The sequence below is a fragment of the Lissotriton helveticus genome, chromosome 8 (genome assembly GCF_964261635.1).
Source record: "Lissotriton helveticus chromosome 8, aLisHel1.1, whole genome shotgun sequence".
Taxonomy (NCBI): Eukaryota; Metazoa; Chordata; class Amphibia; order Caudata; family Salamandridae; genus Lissotriton; species Lissotriton helveticus.
This window is the reverse complement of record NC_136069.1, coordinates 1635390542-1635417981: the sequence shown is the minus strand read 5'-3', so window position 1 is coordinate 1635417981 and position 27440 is coordinate 1635390542. Positions and strand designations below refer to the sequence as shown.

The 27440-nt window shown below is 45.2% G+C and overlaps 1 long non-coding RNA gene across 1 annotated transcript in view; it reads left to right on the top strand.

Moving 5' to 3' along the window:
- Positions 1-27440, top strand: part of LOC144772108 (uncharacterized) — a 388983-nt gene that overhangs the window by 238497 nt on the left and 123046 nt on the right. The window contains exons 4-5 of the long non-coding RNA XR_013599646.1: positions 12429-12496; positions 12590-12708. This is a non-coding gene — a long non-coding RNA (uncharacterized LOC144772108). The remainder of the gene's footprint in view (positions 1-12428; positions 12497-12589; positions 12709-27440) is intronic.

Below are 27440 nucleotides of genomic sequence, written 5' to 3'. Positions count from 1 at the left end.
GGAGCAGAGAGAGAAAGATTTCTTTAGCCCTTAAAACCTGGTTGTTTTGTCTCTAGTCTTATGTCTTTCTTTTTCCCACTGGTCCTGTCTTCTGTTATGTTATGTGTTAGCTGCTGACCTGTTGGTCTGAAAGCGCCGGGACACTCCTTCAGAGTAGCTGAGCGCTATATAAAACCCCCCATAACATAACATAACATAACATAGACAGCTGGGCTACATGGTCGAGATGATAGGTGTTGGGTGGGGGGTCAGGGGTTAGGAAGGCTGGGGAGGGAGGAGGAATGTTGGCCTTGATGTCTGTAATTTTGTTAATAAAAAAGTTATTCAGCGAGTCGCACAGGAGTTGGGAGGGTGCCGGCTTGGATGTGGTCCTGTCCGAGGAGGCCAGTTCAAAGACTGTGGCGATAATTTCTCTGGTTTGGTTCTCTGCCCGGAGGATCTTATTCGAGAAATAGCGGGTTTTAGCGTCTAGAATGGCTTTCTTGTACTCTGCCTGAATGGAAGAGTACAATAATTTAGAGGCAGGGCAATAGGTGTGTCTCCAAGCACGTTCGGCACGACGGACAGCTAATTTGTTCTCCTTAAGTTCTGGGCTGAACCATTTGTTGACGTCGTGGGCACGTCTTACCCTAATGCGTCTTAAGGGGGCCAGTTGACAGGCGTTAGTCAGCCATTTACTTAGGGTTTCTGCCTGAGACGATATGGCATGTTCCTCTGTGGCTGGACTAGTGGCTAGTAGAGAGGAGCAGAGTGATTGGATTTCAACTTTGCCCCAATTGCGAGCCCAGATGTTCTTGGGCAGGGGGGGTTTAGTGGCCAGACTTAGATCCAAAGAAAATGAGATCAGATGATGGTCAGACCACAGGCAAGGGGTAACAGTAGGGGCATGGATAGGGATGTTAAGGGACCAAACTTGGTCCAAAATATGACCCTGGACATGGGTTGGGGTGTGAATGTGAGATGTGAAATTCAGACTGAGAAGTGATTCCGTGAAATCTCTGGAGGGGGCGTCTTCAGCCGGGTCAGATGGTCAATAATTGAAGTCTCCAAGTACCAGGACCGCTGAGTTGTTCACCGCCAATGTAGCAAGCAAGTCCTGAAAAGCTGGGAGAAAGTGTGGCATATTATTGGGGGGGCGGTACATCAGAACACATGTGATGGGTGTCTGAAAGGAGTTAGAACGTGCGACTAGAAAGTCCGCGGCTGGGATGGGAGAATGGGGTAATAGTTTGAAATGTAAATCAGAATGAATGATCAAAGCCACTCCCCCTCCTGCTTTGCCGGGAGGTCGATCTGCTCGGAGCGCATAGTAGGAGGAGGGCAGGGCCGCCAGCAAGTTAGGTAGGGAATCCTGGCAGAACCAGGTTTCCGTAAGGAACAGTAATTTGGGTTTCTGAGTGTCCAGAAAGATGAACAGGTCAAGGTGGTGTTTCACTGCTGACCGAGTGTTCAATAAAAAGGCAGAAATGATCGATGTATTGCTTGTTTGAGGGGTAGGAAGGTCAGTGCGAGCGGAAAGTCGAGCTAATGAAGGCAGGTTAGGTGGTAGAGAAGATAGGGGGTGAGCGGTTGAAATCCCGGCCTCTGCAATATGTTCCAGTACTGCTTGCCCCAAGTCCCAAGGGCCTTGGTAGGCACACAGTGTTTCAGGGGAATAGGAGACAAAATGGGCATGGTGCTGCGCCCCTGGCCCCGTCCGGTCGAGGACGGGCGCAGACGGGCTTGCCTTAGGCGCGCCCGCTGCGCGTCCGAGAAATGCACATTGATATAGGGTGAGGGGAGGGGCGTGGCCTTACGTCTGTGGGCGTGGCCTATGGGCTCGTGGATGATGGTGGCGATGATTTACCCACCCGCGGCAGCGCTTAGATCCGCTGCGCGGGAGTATCCAGCAAGACCCTGTGTGAATGAAGCCCAGAAACAATTAAGCAGCCAGGTAAAACAGGGTGCGAAATACACAAAGTGCAAAGTACAGTTTTAAAAGCAATAAGCGTCTCTCCCGGCTTCCGCCTCAGGAGTGTCTAATCCTCTAGCGCGGCTTGTATTCAGCTCGGCTATTTATTAGATAAAAAGGGGTGTGGCCTTACGTCTGTGGGCGTGGCCTATGTGCTCGTGGATGATGGCGGCGATGATTTACCCGACCCGCGACCCGCGACCTTTTGCTTCAGTATGTATTTTCTTGTCTTTTGTTTTCTACATTTTTCAGCAGCCCATTTTTTCCTGTTTCAAGGTGGTAGTTGTGATCCACGGTAGACTCACCGGTCGGACAACCAGGGAGCTGGAGGCCAGTTTCAAGACCACCAAAGGTGAGGAAGACCCAAGGTTGTCATTAAGACCCTGGCAGACCACCCGCCAGCCTACCAAGTGTGTGTGGGGGGAGGCCTCAGTCACCACAGGAGAGGAATGTGCTTTCGGTTGATTGGTCCATTCCTGTCTGGCGGTGATGCTGTGGCTCCCTGCACAGCAGTAAAGGCCCCATTAAGATGGCGGGCTGACTTTGTCCTCCCACCACCGTTACAGAAAACGGGACCGACTGCCAGAGGTGCGGCAGTCCCTCGGGGGCAATCAGGATGCAGCCGCCACCCTGGCAGTCCCATCCCGAATCTTTTGCATTGTGGTGGGCGGTGCTGCAAGCAGCACCTGCCGCAATGTAAAAGTGGCATGTTGTGCATTGACATGCACAACATGACAGGCACCACGCGGTGCCTGCCACCTTGTACATGCCAATGTAGGGGGTACCATGGGTACACCCCAAGTGCACCCCCAACACCCTGGGGGGCCACAACGGGCCCCCAATGCAAATGATCAAATGCCTTTCCATGGCGGCATCGCTGCCATGGAAAGGCCCTAGTCCGCCCACACCATATTATGGGCCAGGACCGCACGGTAGGCAATCGTAACGATTGCCTGCCAGCGGTAAAGCAGCGGATGGTCTTTCCGACCGCTGCTGTACCCCCCCCCCGCAATATTACAATGGCGGGGGGTACAGGGCGGGCAGGGGGGCAAAGATGTTGGGTGGATCACCACTGCTGGTCGGGCGGTGGCAATATGCCCGATATCATAATGGCCCCCTAAATGTTTGTCTAACAGCGAACATCTTTTAAGCTTCTACTCAGCCAACTGTTTTTGTATTGAAACTACAAAGCAAGAGTTCATATTCAAAGTAGAGAAAAAAAAATGGGCCGTGACACACACAGAGAAAGCTCCTGCGTTTAACTTGCTCAGGTCTACCATGAAATACAAGACAATCTGAGGAATTGGGAATTAGGAGTGAGCAGCGACCCACCCAGACCGTCCGTGAGACTTAGTGGCACTTGGCAGGTTTATTGGGGCAGAGACCTGCTGTTCTTCTTCATGTTTTCTGTTAACACACTGATTTCTGGGGTTCATTCAGCTGTAGACTGCACCTCCACAGCACTCCTCTCAGTAAATACTGTGGGTGGGCCAAACTCGCAGATATTCATTCTGCGGAATTCCACGGACTTACATAAAAACTCTGACAGATTCTGCAGAGTTCTGGAGTGGCAGAATTTGGCATGTTACACTGCTTGCCCTGACGTTAGTGCCAGTAACTTGTTCAGCGCCGTTAAATCTGTGAAAACGGCACCACGTGGCACAACTAAGGGGGCTGCTGCTTGAGTGGATTATCTATTCGAGCTGCAGCTTTCTCAACGCGAACGGTATTAATCCAGTGATCTGTGACTAATACATTTTCATTGCCTGGACCCAATTCATTACCCTACAAGTCCCTTCATACTGGGTGAGTGAATACCACACTTACCAAATCTTCATTACCATATCATCTTCATAATACCTTTTTGTGGTGATGCAATCTTTATAATGTAATCAGGGTTTGGCAAAATAATATTTAGATCTAAAAATAAACCATTGTACACTCTTTATATAACCAGTCAATAACACTAAATAAAGAGAAGTTAATTTATGAATTAATAATGTTTATCTATAATAATGTGATTGCTCATCAAGTACAATACAGCTCGATTCATAAATCACCACACAAGACAATACCTCAATGGAAAAAGACATAAGAACATCTCAAAAACAGTGCTCTGAGTGAGTGGGAAGGCATAGAGACAAAAGAGTAAATACATAAGTCATTTGCAAATAGTTATGCTAAATTTTAGAGATTCATACTAAACCAAGTTCATGAAATTTGGAAAGCTACCCTCTGGCCAGGAGAGTAAGCAAGGCTCCTCAAGAAGTGTTAAGGAACAACGTTTTTTTTAGAGTCAGGTTTCAGCAGAACATCAGCCAGCCCATAGAATTCAGGAAACAGCAACACAGCTCTCTTCTCTCAAAAGTAGGAAATCACGCCTTCACAACCCCACCCTAACATGGGATAAGCACTCATTTAAGTGCTCCCTACATTAGGAATTCGGTAATTTACCGAATCGGTATTTAAGAAATCGGTAATTTACCGATTCCTTAAATTACCGATTCGGTAAATTACCGAATCCTTGATTTCGGCCCCCTACATAAGAAAAGCCTATTACCGGTCGGTAACGGACGAAATTCGTTAATTTCGGCCGTTACCGACCGGTAGTGGGCCACCTACATCTGGCCCTTAATTCTCTGAAGTCCAACCCACATTGTATCATAATACGCAATTTTCAATTCATTCTATTGGTTAAAACAGGGGGTGTTCAATCACACCACTCTTGACATGACAACTCTGAAAAATAATCCATTGTCTGTTTTGTTCAATTTTCAACTTCCAGCTACGAAAATACAATTTCAAACATTCACAGTTTGTACACTTCCTCCATCTCTGTCGTGTATTAATTTTTGTAACAAGATCTAATATGAATGCAGCATTTTTTCAAAGCCACAAAAATTGCTTAGTTATAGAGCACATGATGCTGAAGCAGGCAGTGATCTGACCTTGGTCAGAAGTTTAAATCATGACAGGGCTTACTCAGCCTTTCATTCCATGACTGTTACATTGAGTCTTGCTTAATTGAGTAATTTAGCAGCACACAATTAAGAGAATCATGTTTAAGTTTATTTCTTTTTATAATGCATACTCCATGTCCTAATTGCTTCTAGGTGCTTGTGAGAGGCACATTCTCAGTCTTGGGGTGGGGGAAGTGTTGCATAATCTTTAGGGGTGAAAAGAACTATAGATCAGTTACATCAGTAAAAGGGATTTGGCCCTTGAGCATCATGCCAGTTGAATCACGATTACATGGATGCAGCAATTGCAGACATGATCATTGTAGAAGTCGAACGTTTCAATTGCATGATAACATATGTGAAAGTGTATAGGGCCCATGATGCTTGTGAAGGGCGGTGGCCAGGCCAATGTAAGGCAGGTTGTGGAGGGTTTGGTGAGATATGCTAATGTTGGGCGAGGTGCATTTGAGCCTGAATCGCTGGATGGTTTGATGGAGGACTGCTGATGTCTGAGGGGAGGTTGTTGCAAAGGCAGAGTGTCACAGTTGCATGAAGTAATATCTACTGTACAGAAGTAAGCAAGCACTAGCAAACGATGCCCAAAAGCTTGAGTAATAAACAGCAGCAGCACATGGGTAGCAGGAGTAAATGTGTATCTCCCAAAAGCAGGAAATCTGCGCTGTTTGTGCACATGGTGCACCTCTTTCTTTTTATGTGAGAACCCCTGCCCTACTGGCCCCTGCTAACTTATCTTGGGGCTGTGCTGTAAGTATTTTAAGAGGTGTGAAAAAGGTGCAAACAAAAGGCTCACCTCAATGGGCAGAGATGACTCCTCTGAACCTGACAGAAGATGCAGGATGGGGCTGTGACCATACTTTTCTGAAATTACAGTTTGAAATCATGGTTGAATGTCAAATCCTGCTTTGAATGTCTGTTGAGGGTTGGACTTGGCCCTCTCTGTAGGGTCATGTCCAAACTTTTTGCCTTCATCCTCTTGTTTTCTGAACCTGTTTTTGTTGGCCTTAGGACACTGCACACTTTACCTTTGTTAAAGGGCTTGTGCTCTCTCTTATAAACATGGTGAAATTGCCTAACGCTCAATTGGGACATCTACTTTACTTGCAAGTCCTAAGTAAGTCATACTACAAATTAAATGCTACTAGTTGTCCTGCAGCACTGATTGTGCCACTCACTTAAGTAACCTTTTAAAACATGTTTCAGCCTGTCATTGAAGCGTGTGAATGCAGGTTTAAACTGCAATTTTGACCTGGCAAAATAAGTCTTCTACAAGAGTATACAGGAAACCTATGGACCGGAATAACAATCTACTTTCCAGGAGTTTCCATCCTCCTTCAATCAAATAACATTAACCACAACCTAATTTCTCTCACCGGTCTTTACATATATCACCAGAGGGTGGGAAGAACACTTAATGGGAAGGGCAACAGGATGCAAAACTGTTGTATGGTTTATACATTCCCAATAAAACTGTGCCGTTGTTGGACAACATAAACGTCATAACTGTGCAAGATTGATTTTATGCACACCATCAGGATATGTTGGCCTGAGTCCTGGCAAGCTCACAGTGCACAACCATCTGTACCCCCAACCTAGCAAGGTAACAGGTGGTATGTGCAACCTCAGAACATGACAACCCTGACTCCCAAAGGATATCGTGGAAACATGGAGAGACACAAAAAATACTCAAATTAGCTTTTCAATATTTATTGAAGCAATATGATTCTTGTGTAAAATGTGTGAGCTGCAATAATCAATAGAAGGAAACAGAACAGAGTAATCAGTATCATGAAATTGTAAATAAAATGAACAATTCAACCATTGTGCTGTTACATAGAGTATATGCTTGCGTAAAAGTACGGTTATGTTTGTGCTCCTATGTAGCGCTCCTTATCCTAGTGGACCTAGGGTGGGTGAATCTGCCAGAATCCCTGTAGGGTGATAGAACTCCCCACTTACCTCTGGGTATGTTTCACATGGGAGCCTGTCTTGGTGTAGAGCTGGGCACCATCCTTCTCCGGAAGTACACAGGATTCAGCTGGGCTGGAAATCCGGCATGGGGCAACCTCAACAGTCTCAGCTAAGTACTCCACTAACTAAACATAGGAGTGATGTAATTTGTATAATAAACCTCACCTATGTTGCCATGCCAAAGTCCCAGACAGGATGTCAGTCAGTCAAATCTTTATTCGATCAGCTTGGGACGTTCTCTTATGCTGCTGCTACCTTGTGCTCCTGTCTGGTATCTGGGTGAGACTCCATCCCCCAGAAGACTGCATGACTACTGGAGGAGGGGCACATGATTGCTAACATGCTAAAAGTGCTCGACTTGTTTGCGACGCAGGACGCGCCTTGGCGTTTTCCTGGGGCAAGAGCGGGCCCATCTGCACCCATCTACACCCGGGCAAAACTGGGCTGGGCTATGGCTCCTTTCTTTTGATTTTTGATTTCTGCTGTGGATCCAACGGTTCTTTTCTTATGAATGGTTGTTTTCATCCAGGAAAGATTGATGTATTCAAATTACCTATGCTCTGTTTCCACTTTTGTGGGGAGTTGATCTTGTAATGTGATTTATTCCTGCGGTACTTGGTTGACTTCTTTGACCAATGGGGAAGAAGAGCCTCTCTGGAAAAAAGGGAGGGGATAAGAGCTTACATTCCACCCCCACTATTACCTGCGATTTTAATACGGTAAAGGGTGCAATTTCTACTGAACCTAATCTGGTGGAGGATTGCATAGAAGCAGTGCAGAAGTTGATCATTGATCCATCTGCACTACCTGAGATTCAACCTGAGGTGTCTGTTGCAGAATCTAACTTGATCCCCGACATCACCACCCAAAAGGACAAATTACCATCTAACTCAAAATTGGTGAGATGGAATAAGGGCAAATTCAAAAACCTATGCGTACTGCGAGATGATATGAGGTTCTTTACCCCGGTACTATATAGCCCGCTACCTCTACTGTCAATAAACCACCACCCTCTTAAAGGAAACAGGGCAAAGGGAATGTAACAAGAACTCCTCAAAAAATCATATCATTGCCCCCCAAATGCACCCTGTATGAGATCATTTTGGAGGGCGTTCCACCTTTAGAGGAAGAAATTCAAGAGGTCAGCCAAAGGCATAATAAACCTGCATATTGGTGCGAGAAAAATGCAGGATGCCAATTTGACTTAGTGGACAAGATCCTTATGGCCCGTAGGGTGCATTGGGAGGACACCTGACTACTTAAAAAAGAGTGCTAGATTGAAGAAAGAGCATGGATAAAGGACTACAGGGAAAATAAAAAAACATTATATGGGATGAAAGTGAGGATATATTGAAACGGACTAGCTCAGACCTTATTTCGAAAATAGAATTAACAATGCTGTTAATTCCACTAGAGAGATGTTGGAACCTACCACTAACACCCCTATTTCTGAACCGTCTAATGACAGGTGCAGTGCTTTGGCCACTTACTTCGATACTTAAGTTTTGGACATCTATTGATTGCTTCAAGAGATCAATGGAAGCAACAATCCCATCCTATTGAACAACTGTAGGGATAGGTGTTCACCTATCTTCCCCCAATTCACTCCCCTTTCCCTCGATTAGTTCACTGCTCATTTTAGGAAAATCAATTCTTGATCTCCCATGTATCTGGCACCTACTAGAATCCTTGCCCTTGAGGCTGAAATAATTTTCTCCATTGTGTTAGGCATGGTTAACCTCTCTTTGGAGACAGGTACAGTGCATCAACCCTGGAAACACGCGATGGTCAGAGTCGTCTTAAAGAAACCTGACCGTGATCCATCTTGTTTAGGGAACATTTGTCCAATTTCTTTGCTCCCAGGTTTAAGTAAAGTGGCAGAAAAATATGTGAACAGATGCCTGTCATACTTCCTGGAGGTCAACTCCTACCCGCACCACGGGCAAACTGGACTGGCCTCCGGCCCAAGCACAGCACTGAGACAGCCCTCTTGATTGTGGTGGAGGATGATAAAAGGAGACAGGACCAAGGGGATACGATGGCCATTGTACTTCTGGATCTAACGGTGCCTGTGATACTGTGGACCACCCTATGCTTCTAGACAGGTCTGGTAAGGCCAGGGTCACAGGAAAAGCCCTGGATTGGTTTGGTTCCTTCTTGAAGGAACAAACATTTCAGAACTTCAACAAATATTTCTCTTTGAAAATGTTCCCCATTACCTCTGGGGTCCCGCAAACATCCTCACATATTCCTACGATATTCACATTATGCCTGCAACCACTGGTGGCCATTATGTCTCCCTTTGGGGTCTCCATAGTATCCTATATGGTTGACACCCAGCTGGTTTTCTCACTTACCCCTGACTCGGATCCCTTAACATCCACCCTGGGATCTTGTCTGGAGTAGGTAGCCAGCTGGATAAATGACATCTTGTCTTAAACTTAAGTGAGGTAAAATAGAAATAATGATTGTTGTAACAATGTATCCATCCATCAAGTGTTGGCCTGACCTCCTGGTCTCGCCCCTTGCCCCCCAGCTCCTACCGCTGTTAAAAATTGTTTGGAGGTGTGGCTCAAAAACACCATGACAATGAAAGCTGAAACCACCAAACTCTTCGCCAGTTGTTTTGGACTGTTGCTTATGTTGCACAAGATTCTGTCCTTGGTCCCCCAGACCTTGAGACTGGTGATGGGTCAGACTCCTGTTCTGTCTAGCTTGGATTATTGCAATTCACTTTATCTGGATTCTCCCAAGGGAATTGCTCGGAAACTACAAGTTGTGCAAAATACTGATGCATACACGTACAGGCCTCCGTCAGCCAGGCAGTGATTGATAGACCTTTGCTGGCTTTCCATTGCCCAAAGAATACAATTAAAGTCCTTGTGCATTTCCCACAGAGATATACATAGGCTAGGTCTGCCTATCTTATGTCGGTATGTTACCCCCTAATATGTCACTCTAATTTTTGAACCTTCATTTGGCTACCTGCCTGCTATCAAAAGAGCTAGAAGTGGAGGATGGTCCTTTAGTTTTAATGCAACTAAGCTCTAGAATTCTCTACCCTTGGCCATCCGAGTAATAGGCAATGAGTTAAGCTTTCGAAAAACTCTTAAAACTTAGCTTTTCTCATAGATTTGGACTCCCAAGTGTTTTTCCTCATCCCGTATAGCCAACATCTCCTAACTAGCGATAGGCTGCCTCTAGGTCACCCTACTCTTTACAAATCAGTTTACATAGCACCTTGTCCAAAACTTCAAGGGAGGACTGTGTGGCTCTCAATTTTAAAGACCACAAACGTGTTCATTTTTTTCTGTCACGCTCTGGCCATTTATCAATTCAGAAAATCAAAATGTGTACCTTACGATTAGGTTTCTGTTGTCTCCCACCTCCTACCTACCACCTCCTACTGAAGCAGACCTAGTTGTAAACACTCTCGAGGATCAATGATATTAGACTCTTTTACTACCAATTACATTGAGCCAGTGTCAAACGTTTCAGAATTTGACTAATTGTACATGCCGGACAGTTTTAATAGAGACTTGAGTCGCCCAGATATCATGCTTGACTCTTCCATTAATTCCCAGATGGTATCAAATTCCAGCACAGAACAGAAAGCAGTCAAGACACCTTTGGATTTTCAGTTCCTATCTTGGAATATCACAGGGATATGCCAGAAATTGAGAAGCTAAGATTGATTATCTTTTATCCAAGGTTTTTATATAGTATGCTGTCAGGAGATCTGGGCTACTCACTCTATCCATGTTGAGGGTTTTAAATCCTATTGTTTCCCTGCTACACCGTCAGTAGGAAGGGGGAAAGGGGTTTGGTTGTTCTTTTTACCATTGCATCAGGAATTTGAGGGTCAAGGTTCCTAAACCTTGTTATCAGTCAGGCTGTCATTATTGATTCTATACTGACAAAGCTTTCACCGAATGAACAATAATAAACAACATCATTTTGCGCAGGGAACTTTAGCTTTCTTACAGAATGTTCAAGGTTCTAATAATATGCCTACAAAGATGTGTAAATGTTAGCAAATTTATTTCATGAAACATTATCCATACAAACAATGTGTGTCAAATGTCAACGTTCCAACGTTCCAGAAAAGATGTCAATTTTAAACGTGATCATGTAAAATGGTGGTGTTCGTCCCTGGGCCTAGTGTGACCACATGACAAAACAATTCTTGTGTTTCCACTGCCTGGTTGAGGGAAACGCCTACTTTTGTTCCACCAGACTTCTGTATCTGGGTTTATTGTGGCTACAGTGACTGCCCCAAACTTGATTTTAATGCTAGATGTGGGAAGACACTAGAATTGCCATGGTAGACTCCCCACATAAACCCTAAACCATCAGAGCCCAATTTTTGTTTGGCCTAAGACTTTTGCCATCTTGAAAATTCCCAAAGTTGGTAGGGTTGCCCCTGGGAACTTTCACCCCATTGGCTAGAACATGCCCATCTGTCATTCCTGGAGTCATTCCTACACACTAGCTCATGCCACGCATAAATGAGGCCCCTCCAGGCACCCATTTCAGAGCACTCCTGGTCCTGAGGACAATCAGAAAATGACTAAACCTGATGTCTATGACCCAAGAAGAGCCCTGAAGAGGACCTGCTTTCTCTTGTGCCCAGGACAAAAAATTGGAATCCAAGAGTCAAAAGACTGACCCAAACTGCAAGAAGGTTTTTTATGCATCTACCCTGCTGACCAGTGGCAACCGGAACTGGACTGTTTCCTACTATTTGGACTCTGCTCGCCACCATGTGTGTCTCTAAGTGCCTCCCCCGAAGTCTTGAGGGGTTTTTAGTAGTGTACCACTGTAGTGGTTTGGGACTTACATGGCTAAAGTCAGATGGTAACATTTTTGACCAGGGCAAACCTAGTTGGTTTATCCGACCCACGCTCCATCCCAAACAGCGTTAAGTAGCGCCTAAGTTCCCAGTCAACCATGGCCAGTGACTATCATTGACATACTATGCCTTTTGTCGTTATTCCTACCTACAGTGTTTAAAATTCATATCTCCAGCTCACCTTATTAGTTATTTGCTATTTTGATGTTATTTTGTTCATTAGAAGTGACTCTAGTGTTGTAATTCAATGTGATATTTATAGTTTTGTATGTTGACTTTACTATTGTTTTGGTACTGGATAAATACTTTACACGTTGCCCAAGTTAAGCCTGTCTGCTCTGTGCCATTGATACTGGGTTAATTTTGCGACTTTGAGGGTTCAGACCTGACAAGGGTTGTGATTAGTCCTTGAGCTTGGTAGTCAACAACCGTAAATATTAAACCAATTTCTTCAGAAAGCAATTAGGTATTGGGTGAGTAATATTTGCCTTTTACCTGTAAGTAAAGTTGTTTTGAGAAAATGAGTGCGAAGTTAAGTAAGATGGTGTATACATGGTACATCCTGTCTTTCATTTGCTGTATCATGTTAAAGTTCTTTAGATTCATCCTTGGGGCTACACAATGCAGTAGCATACTGCTCATTGTTTATTACTTATTACATGTCCTTGCTATTCAGGTGATGGTGGCTTCCCGTTGAGGCTATGGATGTTGACCCCTATACTCCATCAACACAACAATGCAGAGGTGAATAATAGCTCAGCTCATGTGAAAACAAGCAATGTCATTGAAAGGATTATGGACTTCCAAAAACTCAGTTTTGATGTTTGCATATTTCAGGTGGAGAACCTCAGTACTTACCAGAAAATGTGTGCTGTGGCATTTTCTTGGGCTGCATCTTGCATCATATCGCAAAGAGATGCAAATTGCCTCCTATAATGGATAATCACTGGTTAAAGGTAAGAAAGAAGGTAATGACAGAGTGAAACTGAAAAATGATGTAGGCCTTAGGGAAGGTAAACAGCTGAGAAACTAACGTATAAAAAACCTTTTTCAATAACTATAACTTTATAAACATATGGTATGTGGTTTAGAGATTTAAACTCCCCTCTGTAAAGGTAACATTCATTTTTGTTGAACTAGACAGTATATGAAAAGCTGGTTGCATTTACAATTTGTGTGATTGTCAATGTATATAGTATTCTTATTAATGTACATAGATATGACATTCTTTTAACCCCTTGGGTGCTCATGACGAGCTCAGCTCGTCATGAGCCATGGCGCTCCGGTGCTCATGACGAGCTGAGCTCGTCATGATCTCACCCGTTCCGTGGAACGCTTCCACGCTGGGCTGGTTCCCCTGCTGTGCTGAACGTTCCATGGGAACGGGTGTGACCATGACGAGCTCAGCTCGTCATGAGCACCGGAGCGCCATAGCTCATGACGAGCTGACCTCGTCATGAGCACCGGGGCGCTGTGCGCGGGGCCCACCCCCGCCCCCCAGCACAGCGGAGGAATGTGCCCCGCAGCCAAGGGGTTAATAAATGTTTGTTTTTGAACATGTTGTTCTCTTTTAGTAACATATCAAAAGAACAAAATCAAAGTGCCATGCTCAGAGAAAGCTGGGACAGCAGGCATTTGATCTAAGGGGTGAGGAATTAGTAGCTCCTGATTTCCTGTAAACCATCACCCTACTGACCATGTGCTGTTGGCGCTGCCCAAGCACAGCTTTGGCAGCATCCCATAATCAATGTCTGCATAGGTTCTTGCTGACCTTTATTGGTTTCCAAACAGGTTCATATTGTCTTTAGAGGCTTGGCTTTCGATCAATATCAATGATTTGGTTTTTTTGCTTTACTCTTCATGCCCTTGGTGCTTTTTTACATCAAAAGTGAAGATTGATGGATCCAGGCTATGTCTGAGTCTTTAAAGATGAGAGCCCTAAACACAATTCATATGAACACATGGAAATCCCACAGGAGAATCCACATGAGACAAGGTTCAAAGTACAAATCATGAAGGTTTATTTAAAATGTAAGTATCAAAGACAAAGAGCAAAAGACAATGGTTAGTCAATTCAATGCAAAAAATGTAAAATATCATTGGCATCGGATACTATTAAAATTCTGGAATTGTGCAATAAGGACTAGAGTGAGAAGCTCGAAAAATATTTTTAGTGCAGATTCATAAACAGAGTAACATGGAGTGCACTCTCTAAGAGGGCTGGGAAAGAACCTGGCTTGTTTCCCAAATAAAGAGTTTATATTCATTTTTAGACTAAGAAATTGTACAGTGATTGTGGTTCGATGAAAAAAGTTATATTACATAACCCAAATAGTAAAACAGAAAACACATCGCATGTTATAATGACTTTTACCCTACAGTCATCAAATAATGCTGTCCTTCAGAGACAGCATTAACACATTAAAAATGATAAACAGTATCTCTGTTGGGCCTAAGGAAGCGAACTTCAAACATATACAGTTGTAAACCCTGTCTTCTCCAGGAACACCCTGAACAGAAAATAATACAATGTAAAACTGTTACAGTACAAGCAAGACCATAGAGCTGACTGACTTTTGTTACATTATTCGAGTAACAAAGATCACATTTGAGGCTCCTCAGTGTACAGGCAGAGTAGGCAAACAAAACTATACCAGACAGCTTCTCACACACAAAGTGCAAGTTTGAAAGCATGACAAGGCCTACGTAGGCCAATCTAAAAACTTTGTTCTATTGAACTGAATAAGAACATTGGATTTGTAACCCTTCAGTATTAATTATTTAAATAAAACACAGAATTATAAATTGTGGAATGTGCTTCCAGACATTAGTTTTCTCAGTGCACAACTTGAAACTGATCTTCCTTTCAGTGAGAATTTATGTTGGGCTTTTTTTTTGGGTGATCAGTCGTACTTCGTTTTCAGGCACTGCTTCTGAAGTTATCCTCTGAAGTAGTAGCTTCAGTCTCATGGGTAGTCAATAACTGATCCCAAAGAGGTGTGAAGTTGAGACCAACTGGGGAGCCACTACCTGTTCCCAAAGCATGTTATCCTTCAATATTTTATCCCTTATCCTATGCTGCGGATCATACCATTTTTTCCTACGGTCGTCCTCATCTGGTTTCACTGCTCCCACTGCTCCCACTGCATTCACCTCCTTGACTCCTTGATCCCACATACATTTCTTTTCTGAAAATGGTTTGCAAGAGCACTAGGATTGGTTTGGAAGTACATTTGGTTCAGAAGGATGGGTTCAGCAAACACCTCAAGCTCTCTGGGGTAAAACATTGCCTTGTGCTTTCTGTAATCCAGGTCCCTTTCCTTCAACAGAAAAAAAGAAATGATTGTCAACTTGCTTATATGGATCACAAAGTTCAAGATCTCACCAACTATCATCAAACACAATTTTTGCTTTGAAAAAACAGACATGTTTGAGATTAAAAATTACATGTGTCCTGGGCACAGGACTCTGGTACCATGCATGCCATATCACATCACAGTGGTGCTTCAACATTGAGAGTCTTGTGAAGAACTCACACACCTTAAAGATGTTAACAAAAATACCCAAAGACACCACACATCGCAAACCATGTCTTTAAACAGTACTCACCGCACTCAATATTTCTTTCTTTGAGCAAAGGATCTGTTTATCCTGCAGTCGGATCTGAACTCTGCTCTGATGTTCAGTATGTGTGATTCACATTAGGAACTCTGTGTTGATATATGAAAGTCTTTGGCAGTTCCTTTACTTTCAGATACAAGGAAAATTAGAAGAAATTAGTCAAACGTGAGTTTTAACAAATCAGTATCAGAACAATAAGAAATGAAAGTCAAATGCAATAATCATGTGCCTTCAACGTTGCATTCGTTGTTGGAGGGAAGTCGTATATGTACTTGTTAATCCGATGCAAACAGGGGTACGATACAGCATAACAATGTAGAGTTATGTTACAAATCATAGACAATGCCCTTTTGACCACGGATGAAGGTGCACATCACCTCCTGATATTGCTGGGTCTATTATCTGTTTTTGACACAGACGCGTATTCCGACCTTCGGTGTTGAGAAATCGATCACTGCAATGTAGGGCATGGTAGGGATCCAATTCAAGTCAGTTTTTTGTTACATCTGGGTTTGAAACCAGAGGGGACCTACCCCACTTAAATTCCAAGCATAAGCTTAACATCTTGTGATTCTGGCAAATCACGTAAGCTCCCTGTGCCTAAAAAAAACACGAATGCATCCTTGTGTAATGTAAGTGCTGCTCATGTAAAGCGCTCCAATGCCTTAGGATTAAGTTCACTCTACGTCAACCTTCAAAAAAACCTGCAGAGAAGCCTCTTTAGGGTGTTAAGCCTACTGTCCATGCATACCATAAGCCTACATGGACTTTACATGCATTTCCTTGACAACATGTGATAGAAACCTGAGTGGTAACCAAACAGTCTCTGGAAAAATGAATCCTGGCCCAGAAACCAAACTGTGCTAACTAGAACTCACATATTACCTCTGTAACTTCCCAAAGGGTGTGGCATTGAACTCAGCTCCTTCCCCAGGGTGGTTATGACTTCATGCCCTGCAAAGGGGTAATGCAGGCTCTCCTTCCTTCTCAGTAGCACCAGGTGTGATGCATCGACCACTATCAAGGAGAGCATCTCTCCACACAGAGACATTGACTTTGTGGTGCTTGTCAATCACTTTGACAAAACATAAAAAGTGATCCATTTATTACATCTGCTGAAGAAGTGGTGCAGCCTACAGCTTCGAATTTTGGCATTGCCAGGTGCACCTTTTATTGTTTGAGCTAAATAAAACTGACCCACTTAAGGTAGTCAAACCTGGTACATAGAGTACCAGGAAATCACAATATTATAGCAACACATATTATATGAAAACGTAAACAATGTAATTAGGACTGGGCCGGAGTGATCCTGAGAGCTAATGCACAATACATTTTGTGGATGTTGTATGTTGCGATACAAAGGGGATGATGGACGGAGCGTTTGAGCAAATCAAACACTCGCCCCCAGTCAACTGATCTGGGTTTAATCCATCATCATTCTTTAGCCCACTCAGCCACCCCAGTTCAGACATGGCCATATGCAAATCAGTCTGACCCTGTGCCTCATGGGAACAGTCCAGCCCGAACTGCCAAGCCATGTCTTCCCTGGACCGGAAACAAGCATCCTGGAACCGGTTTCGGATTCATAATCCTCATCAGCCAGGCTATCTTGAATCCAGTGGCCAAGTGAGCAAGGGACTCACGTCTGAGCATACCCTGCCACACTTAGGGCGAACAAAGCGATACAAAGGGGGATGATGGACGGAGCGATTGAGCAAATCAAACACTCACCCCCAGTCAACTGATCTGGGTTTAATCCATCACCATTCTTTAGCCCACTCAGCCACCCCAGTTCAGACATGGCCATATGCAAATCAGTCTGACCCTGTGCCTCGTGGGAACAGTCCAGCCTGAACTGCCAAGCCATGTCTTCCCTGGACCGGAAACAAGCATCCTGGGACCGGTTTCGGATTCATAATCCTCATCAGCCAGGCTATCTTGAATCCAGTGGCCAAGTGAGCAAGGGACTCACGTCTGAGCATACCCTGCCACACTTAGGGCGAACAAAGCGATACAAAAGGGGATGATGGCCGGAGCGTTTGAGCAAATCACACACTCACCCCCAGTCAACTGATCTGGGTTTAATCCATCACCATTCTTTAGCCCACTCAGCCACCCCAGTTCAGACATGGCCATATGCAAATCAGTCTGACCCTGTGCCTCATGGGAACAGTCCAGTCCGAACTGCCAAGCCATGTCTTCCCTGGACCGGAAACAAGCATCCTGGGACCGGTTTCGGATTCATAATCCTCATCAGCCAGGCTATCTTGAATCCAGTGGCCAAGTGAGCAAGGGACTCACGTCTGAGCATACCCTGCCACACTTAGGGCGAACAAAGCGATACAAAAGGGGATGATGGCCGGAGCGTTTGAGCAAATCACACACTCACCCCCAGTCAACTGATCTGGGTTTAATCCATCACCATTCTTTAGCCCACTCAGCCACCCCAGTTCAGACATGGCCATATGCAAATCAGTCTGACCCTGTGCCTCATGGGAACAGTCCAGTCCGAACTGCCAAGCCATGTCTTCCCTGGACCGGAAACAAGCATCCTGGGACCGGTTTCGGATTCATAATCCTCATCAGCCAGGCTATCTTGAATCCAGTGGCCAAGTGAGAAAGGGACTCACGTCTGAGCATACCCTGCCACACTTAGGGCGAACAAAGCGATACATGTTGTATGTTGCCTCTAATAAGATTTTCAAAATCTTTGCCAAAACGAAAATAGTTCAGCATTCCTTATCGGGGTCTGATAAAGTTTAACAAACTGCAACCAGTCCACACACAAAGAACAGCATGCAGCTGCAAAAAAGCTGAAAAAAGATGAAGAACATATGTCTCCAAGAACTTTATCGAGAAAGGTTGTGAGGATTTTGGCTTAAAGTTTTAGATCAAGTCCAGTCGGGCTTCTTGCAGGTAGCCATCTTTACTATCAGTGATCTATATTCAGCATATTGCCAGCAGACCGTACAGTATTTTTTGCTGTTAGACCTGTCTGCGGCAATTGACAACATGTCATAATTCATCTTTTTAAGCAGACTGAGGGAGATTGGAATCAGAGGTAAGGTCGGTGGTGTCAGTCCTATCTGGAGGAAAGGTGCGAAGCAGTTTATTTACCTCAGGTCAGAGTTTAAAGCCTTATATCAAGAAGTGCGACAGGGATCCGCTTAAACACATTCCTTTGTAATATCACCACCCCTGTCTGGTTTGATTAATCAGGTCTGGACCACTTAGGGCCGCTCCTGGTGCCTCTGTCGCCTTCTCCAGCTCCCCAAGGATAATTGCAGCAGGCACAAGGATGCTTCAAGAGAGAGAGAGAAAGAGCTAGAGAGAGAACAAAAGAGAGAGGGGGAGGGAGAGAGAAAACCATGAGAAAGGGAAACGAGAGAAAAGAGAAGCAGAGAAAATGGATGGATGAAAAGATAAAGATTGTAGAAGGAGGGGAAGGGAGCAGAACTGGCTTAAACATCTTTGCCAGAGCTGCTTTTTAGGGGCCGACATTCTACCCATGGCCAATGAATATCTATGAGATATGGGAGACTCGGGGCCCCTCATCACATTCGGGAGGGGGGCCCCATCATTTTGCATTACACCACTGCATCCATGTAGGCTGAAGACCCACGCGCGTGGACCAGTGCCCTCTGGTATGTTACTAGAGGAAGAGAAGGGAAAACTAGCTGCAAACTTCATTCACTATATTGCACACATGCGGAATATTTAAACTAATTACTTTAATTCTGTTACAGTGCAGACACCCCACTCTCTAACTACTGCAAACAGTTCATAGTTTATCGTTTTACTGAGTTTTAATGAGTAAAACTGCTCAAATTAAGTATTTCTAATAGTTTCCGATCACATCTCCTTGCAGAGAACCACTTACCCTCGTGCCTGATTAACACATTCATTTGCAAAGATCTACATTTCAGAATGTGCAAAAAGCAATTAAAAAGCTGGGAAGTAAATAAATGCAAGCTACAAATGCGTGATTTTACGTGGAGCAGCGAGAGAAATCCCCAAACTCGCATTTTTAAGCAGATGAAAAGTGGGGGTGTCCTGGTTTTTTCGCTGCACGTTGCATTAAAGCCACATTGGCAGAGAGCGCAGGTGCACGCTGTGTAAATAGTGAGTTGTTTTTTTTAATTAATGGCTCCATTATGCACACATAAACATACTTATTCAGCAAATGCCGCCAATTATAAATCCATAAAATGGTTAAAACTGCCACGCTAGGCAAGTGAAGGCAACATAAATATTCATCACTTATTAAATATGGAAACACTGGAGCTGACCCATTTCCGCTGGAGAACCCGGTGCCCAAGATAAATCCTTTCCTTGGTGTGCGCCGAATTAATCTTGGCGTGATGACAGTTTGCGCATTACGCGTCAGGGCGCTCCGAGGGAGGACGTTGGCGCTTCATATTAGTGTGACCTTTAGAGGAAGATGTGAACGAGGTATAGAAAAGTCAAGCAGGTGCTTTGGCGGTCATCATCCGCCAGCGCGCGCTCATGGACCACGCCCCACCATTCAGGGGCGAGGCTTTGTCAGTCAGATGATTAAGCTTGGTGATAGGCTCTTTACATGAGCAACAGGGTCAGAGCTGATTTGTGAGGGGTAACCTGTGTAAAGTGGCAGTGTTGGTGAAAAATAATGGGTTGGAATTACAGGTGTGTGAAATTAGCGTCATTTTCTTCATGCATTTGAGTGAAATTACATTGAAATTTGGCAAGGAAGAGGTGTGGCGCAGTGGGCAGAGTGGCTAACACCAGAGTGCAGGGCTCAGGGTTTAATCCCTTGTGCTGGTGGCAGCTCTGCTCAGCATCATGTGACTCTGGGCAATAGTTCACTTACAGCCAGATTCATGAAGCCAAAATCGGCTCGCAAAGGGCCAGATTCTGAGAATCTGGCCCTTTGCGAGCGCTTTTTTTGCATTTGGGATTCATCATCCCAAATGCAAAAATCGCAAATTTAGAAATCGCTAAATTGCGAATAATTGCATTTAAGGAATCTCAATTTGAGATTCCTTAAAATGCAATTCATGAACCATTTTAGAATTGCGAATTCGCAATCTGGGGCCGCTATTTACCGCAAAGTCTGACTACGTGGTAAATAGCGAAAACTTAGAAAAATGCACTTTAGTGCATTTTTCTAAGTTGTATGTTACACACACGCATGTCCTTTGGACATGTGTATGCGCAACACCAGTGTAAATTACCATTTCAGGGGTGCTACAGGGTGTCCTTTGGACACCCTGGCACCCTTGAAATCGCTTCCTTATTTGCGATTCGCTAATTGCTAATCGCAAATAAGGAATGACTCCCCATTCATTCCTATGGGCCTTTAGGCTATTAAAGACTCGCCTTTAGGCCCGTAGGTATGAATGGGGAGTCATTCCCTATTTGCGATTAGCAATTAGCGAATCGCAAATAAGGAAGCAGTAGAAATCGCAATAAATATTGCGATTTCTACATGCATCCCGTTTTGCGAGTCTTTAATAGCGATTCCTTAAAAATCGCTATTAAGGACTCGCAAAACAGGATTTTGATGAATCTGGGGGTTAATCTCCTTGACGGCCCCCAGGACCTGGATACCCCTAGGGGTGATAATTGGCGCTTTACAAATGTGGAATTTCATAAGGCGAAATCAATAGTTTTGTTCTATAGATTTGCAAGCAATGTATCCTCACATCAGATTTTGGCGCCAGGATGCATTTCAACAGGTGCATCACAAACTCTAGCCACTCGCGTTCTGTTGCTACAGTGCATTTACGATAATTTTTTACTGAAAATTACACCATTTGCTGCACATTTTTACTGCTCTTGGCACATAATTATTCAAAGTGGTTTAGTAGCATCATTTGGAAATTTCACCTAATGAGAGTAACACAATATGCCCAAAATTACGGTGACATCAATTACATTTTGTCCAGCCCTAGTTGGACTACTGCGCCAAGTTACTGCCAGGGGTTAGAGTATTTCCAAGGATTCATCCATCACCTGTTGGACATCTTAGTGACACGAGTATGCATGGGAACCTGGGAATGGTGCAACTTTCCAAGCCCACTACTGCAAATGTTTGTGAATTACAAAAAGTGGTACATGTGCACCCCTTCAATGAATATGTCTATGGGGGCAGATTTACTGCTTTGTTTTGGTAAACCAGTCACTTTATATTTTTAACTTTCCGATCCAAAAAAAATGTAGTTAAAACGTCTCAACGAAATTAGAAGAAAAACCAACACAGACACAGCAGACCCGACTCAGGGACCCCAGACCCAACCACTAAGCTGCGTATACATTTATTTGGGGAATGTTACACCCTAAACACCCACGCTAAAGTTTTGCCTCTGCCATTATTAGCTGTTTTAATTCTGGCGAAAGCCAGCATTAGTTATTACAGAGCTCAGGTGATCAATACATCAGATACACAGAGAGGAACAATAGATAAGCCCTTTCCAGCAATTGCTTGTAGGGAATGTAATTCACGTTTTGGACCAGGTCCACACAGTCGTGGTTGACATTATTCGTGGTTGGGGGGGGGGCTTGCGCGGGAAGGTCACGCGGGGTGGGGGTTAATACAACCTTCTACCGGGTCCCGAGTTTTCCTGCTCTCCTGCCTCCGCAGGAACAGGAATCAGGCAGCCTCCCTCCCCTAAGACATTCACAATGCATGCAGCCTACACCGACAAAAGGCAGCGTGCTCATGACTTGTTTGGTTTGCCCCAGAGGGCACAAGACATTGTCTGTAATAGCAGCCCAGCATCTTAGAGACAGTTGGTCGAGCACTTGAGATATAGCAACTTGTGTGACAGAGATATATTTCAATACATTTTACACATTTTCAGAAGTACATAGTTGCATGTAATTAGGGCACTTACTTTTATCATTTTCAAAATTTCAAGCTTACTACATTTACTACACCTAGAATGGATATATGTGGATGCGGTTGAAACTTATGCACTGGCGTTAGCCAAGACCTTTTGATTTTACCGAGATGACATGTTTCATGAACTTACTTATAGGTGCTTTCAGCCAGCTCTCTCCTTCCATTGGTCTGTTGTGTCATTCACACTTTGCTTCTACCAACTACAGCATACAGCCCAGGAGAGTGGGTCAGCCTACTTCAGCTACTTGCTAACTGCACTTTGAGTGACTGAATTTTGCTTGTTCACCATGAGCATATCCACAAGTTAGTTCCCCTGAAAGCCAGTGTTTTTTGCTTTCACTTTATTGTTCAGTGTTGCTTTTGCGTTTACACCCTGATGTGATAGCAGGAGGTTACCAGATGTGAGCACAGGACACATTCCCGCTTTATCAGTTCTCCTGCTAATGCTGTTGTAAATTCCTTTTCAGAAGCCTTTCCTTGTCTGAATGATGCTGTTTTCTTTGGGGGTGGGAGCTTTCTGAGATTTTTGGTTCCCTCAAGGAGGATGTTTGTAAGAGTGCCAACCCCATCAGTATTAGGCCCCTAGATGTTACTCTAGACGAGGTCCTTAATGCCCTAGAATGTAGTGCAGGGGACAAAGCTTCCAGTCCTGACCGTGATTCCTTCAAGTCAATGGGTGAACTCTGGGGCCCTATCTTGACTCAACCATTCAACGTTGCTGTTGAGGGTTCGATCCGTTCCAGCTGGGCCAATTCCATCGTAGTGCCTATTTTTAAAAAGGGTGATAGTTCTGACCCGAAGTGTTATCATCCCACTTATCTCCTGGATTGCTCTCCAAAATTGATGGGTGGGGTTCTCCTTTAGGGATTAGAGCATTGAGCCAATACGTTTGGAGGCCCAATACGGATTCAAGAAGGGGAAGGGGACAGTGGAGCAGTGTGTGAACTTGGAACTGCTCATTGGGAAGTATACAAAAGAGGCTAAGCTTGGTTCTCTTTAATTGTGCTTTGCTGATCTCAGTAGCGCTTTTGATTTGGTGGATCTGTCGATCCTCTGGCATATACTGCTTTCATTAGGGGCCACTGGGAACATTATGCTTATTGAATTTGTCTGCCAAGATCCATTTTGGCCCTAATGGGAAATGTGCCCCATCATTTAGCATTAAGAGGGGAATTAGGCAGGGCTGTGTCATGGCTCTCTATTTTCCCTTTATGTAAATCGAGTGGACGATGCCCTGAGGTCTCTGCAAGCTGACGCACCTATAGTTGGTGGTCGTTCGGTTCCTGTGCTACTATATGCTGATGATGCGGTCCTGATATCGGGAACCCTGTTGGTTTGGAGAGACTGATGGACACATTTGTTGTATTCATGGAGACTAGAAAATTAAGGGTCAGTAAAGCCAAGATATTATTGATGTCATGTGGGAAAAACATTAAAAAGTGCAGGACTTTTTTAAACAGTGGTTCCACAATTGGGAGGGTTAATTCATTTAACTACTTGGGTATCCTCTTTACCAACAATGGCTCATGGTCCCAACATATTCAAAATGTGAGATTTAAAATGAGCAGCGTCTGCAAGAGAGTCTTTAGGTTCTCACCACCAAAGTAGGTAGCTGCCCTGTAAAAGAAATTATCAAGATCTGCAAGGCAAAAACTTTGTAGCCCTTGACCCTCATCTTGCACGCTTCCCCTGCTGCCGCTTACTAGCTCACAGCCTGAATCCACCAGTTCCAGCCGCTGTCCCAGTCCAAGTGACCACGTGTTGGTTTCAATTCCCGTTCCTGAGTGCATCTGTGCACTGCTTGGCCAGTAATTGTCATTGTATTTGCTTGGCGTTTATTTTTGGCATTTGTAGTTGTATTTGGTATTTTGTTGGGCTTATGGATTTTCTGTAATTTTCACTGTATCCACCTGTTTTTTGGCGCTCCCGCCATCCCCCAGCTTGTCCTCGCACCTCCGCACCTCACTGCCAGCCCCTCCCACCTCCCAGGACTACTTATGGAGGTTGCTGCATGGCTCCAGTGAGTAGCTCTTGAGCCCTGGTCTTGCGTCTCTCCCCGCGGCCGCTGACTAACTCAGGGTGACTTCAGCATTGTTCGAAGCCCCAAAGCTGTCAGTTTCAGCCCGCTCTCCCAGGTCAGGTGACCACTTGTTGGTTTTGTGTGCCATTCCTGAGTACTTCTGTGCACTGCTCAGCCAGTAATTGTAGTTTTATTTGCTTGGCATTTAATTTTGGCATTTGTACTTGTATTTGGCATTTTCTTGGTATTTTGCTAGGCTTGTACATTTTCATTAATTTGCGCCTTTTCCTGTCTATTTTTGCTGCTCCTGTCACCCCCCAGCTTGCCGGCCAGCCACCTCCCTCCCAGGAGCTCCTGCCTCCCAGAACTACTTATGAAGGCCACTGGGCTGGCGCGCCAAAGGCAAGCCTGTCTGTGCCCTTATGTGCCTGGACTGCGCCCTGTGCCAGGAACCCTGGCCCCCTGCACTCCCATAGGTACTCCGCCACAGACCTTCGTGCCCTGGATCCCAGACATAAAAGCAGCTTCTGCCTCACACCACCTAGCTTCACAGCAAGACCGTTCACCTGCACCTGCTGCCAGTTCACCTCCACCCCAGCACCAACTACCATCACAACCAGCAGCATGACGCCTGCCCTGGAGGCCAAATCCACCTCTGGAACAACTCACCTGCCTCCTGATCAAAGTCTGATTGCTGTGCACACACACCACTGAAGTCTGGGACACCATCTCCTCCCTTACCCCCGAAGTGACCTTCTATCCAGAGACCTAGCTCACCTCCGCATCGACTCCAGACATCGCCACAGCAACACACACTGGCTACAAAAAGAAACATCACCACCGCACCAATGAACGAGGCGGCATTGCCATTGTACATAAGGAATCGATCACCTGCACCACACCGAACATGGAACACATGAATTTCCAGCTGTGCACCGATGACAACACCACCATCAGAGGCACCCTTGCGTACAGACTATCAGGATCACAAACTGGCAACACCAAAGCCATCAACGAATTCATCACCCTGCTCGCCATTGAATCCTAAAACTATATCTGTCTGGGAGACTTCAAATTCTACCTGGACGACTCCACTGACACCCACCTTCACTGACCTCCTGGAAAGATCGGATAACATCGGCCTTAAGCAGCTGGTCACTGACTCCTTGCACATAGCAGGAAACCTGTTGGACTCCATCTTCATGACCAGCAACACAGTCAGAAACAGCCACACATCATAACTCACCTAGTCAGACCACTCCATCGTACTCTTCACCCACACCAGTCCTGGCAACACCACACCCAATCAGCAACAATGGACCAATGCTATCAGCACCACACAGCCCAAAGACATCACCAACTTGAATCAGGCAGTACAGAGCTTCAACAACTGGATCACTAGCACTGCATACTGACTTACTGACTTAAACCTACCAGGCAAGCCAAAACTCACAGTCCCTCGTAATTAGCCAGCCGGTGACCCCAGGAATACAGCAGATCGAAACGCAAGTGCAAACAGATGAAAATAAGATGGCCATCCAGCAGGAACCACACTGACTGAGCCACTTTCATATCAGCCCTCAATGACTACCACCGACAGATCAAAGCCGCAAAAAAGGAGGCTCTGACCCACAGGATCAAGACCAGTGCCAACCAAGCCAAGGAACTCTTCACCATTGTCAGAGAGATCAACTGTCCGTCAGCTACTGAAAACTCCATCCCCTCATTACAGGATCTCCAAGGTGCCCTCACTGACCACTGCCACAACAAGTTAGTGACATCTATAAAAACTTTCCCTAACCTTCCACCCCCCTCAGCTTCCGCCCAACTACCCGCTCACCAAATGGGAACCACTCAGCACACCGAACACAACAACTCCTATGAACTCCATCCACTTGGGAGCCCCCACCGAATCTTCACCCTTGGATGAGAAAAGATCAGCCACCAACTCACAACCATCCTCAACACCTTTATAACAACAGCCACCTTTCCGGATGCCTAGAAACATGCTGAGGTCCCTTCCTCAAGAAACCCTTGGCAGACCCCAACGAGCTCCAGAACTACCGTCCCTTCTCACTGCTTCCTTTCCCCACCACACACTTGTCGACTGCCCACGCCAGTTTGTTATCACAGACGTCATGCTCAGATGGATGGCATCCTTTCTCATGGGATGCACCAGGAGAGTCAGCCTCCCTCTCTTCACATTACTAGCACACCATCTGTGTCTCCCAAGGCTCATCCCTCAGCCCAGCCCTCTTCAACGTCTACATGACACCACTCACAGGCAATGTCAGCTCACACAACATCATTTCCTACGCTGATGACACTCAGCTTGTCAGATCTCCCTCAGCCGACCTCACCTCGACGAAGACCAACTTCCACAACTGTATGAAGAACATCTCAGCCAGGATGAAGGGCAACTGCCTGAAGCTCGAAATGGACAAGACTGGAGTTCTGATCTTTGGCAAACACTCCGCCCTCTGGAACAATTCATGGTGGCTGTCGGAACTCGGACCCACCCCCACCCCCTTGCTGAAAGAACACACCCGCAACCTCAGCATCATCCTGAACAGCATACTCTCAATACAATGTCACGTCAAAACCATCTCCTCAGCCTGCTTCCACTGGCCCTCAAACGCCACAAAATCGTCAAGTGGCTCCACATCAGCACCAGGAAGAAAGTAATGCAGGCCCTTGTCACCAGCCATCTGGACTACGGCAATGCACTGTATGGAGGCACAACCACCAAACTCATGCACAGACTCCAGATAATCCAGAACGCAGTGGCCGGACTAATCCTCAACGTGCGCAAGCCGGAGGACGCTCCTTCTCCCATCTCGGCGCCTGAGCCTGGAACACACTCCACCGCCACACTACATCGTCCCTGACCAACTTCAGGAAGGGGCTCAAGACCTGGCTCTTCGACTCAGACCTGCAGCAAGCGTCTGGATACCCTCTCAGGTGACAAGTCGGGTTCTACAATTAGGACTTGATTGATTGATTGATTGTCTGCTGTTCTCTATGGGAGGGCTTTTTGTGTGGGAGCCCTCATCAGGTTGAGGAGAATGCCTTTCTTAGGCATTTGTTATGTCCCCCTTCCACTGTTCCATCTTATATTCTTCATAAAAAGGTTGGGTTAGCCCACCTGGAGGACTCACATTTGC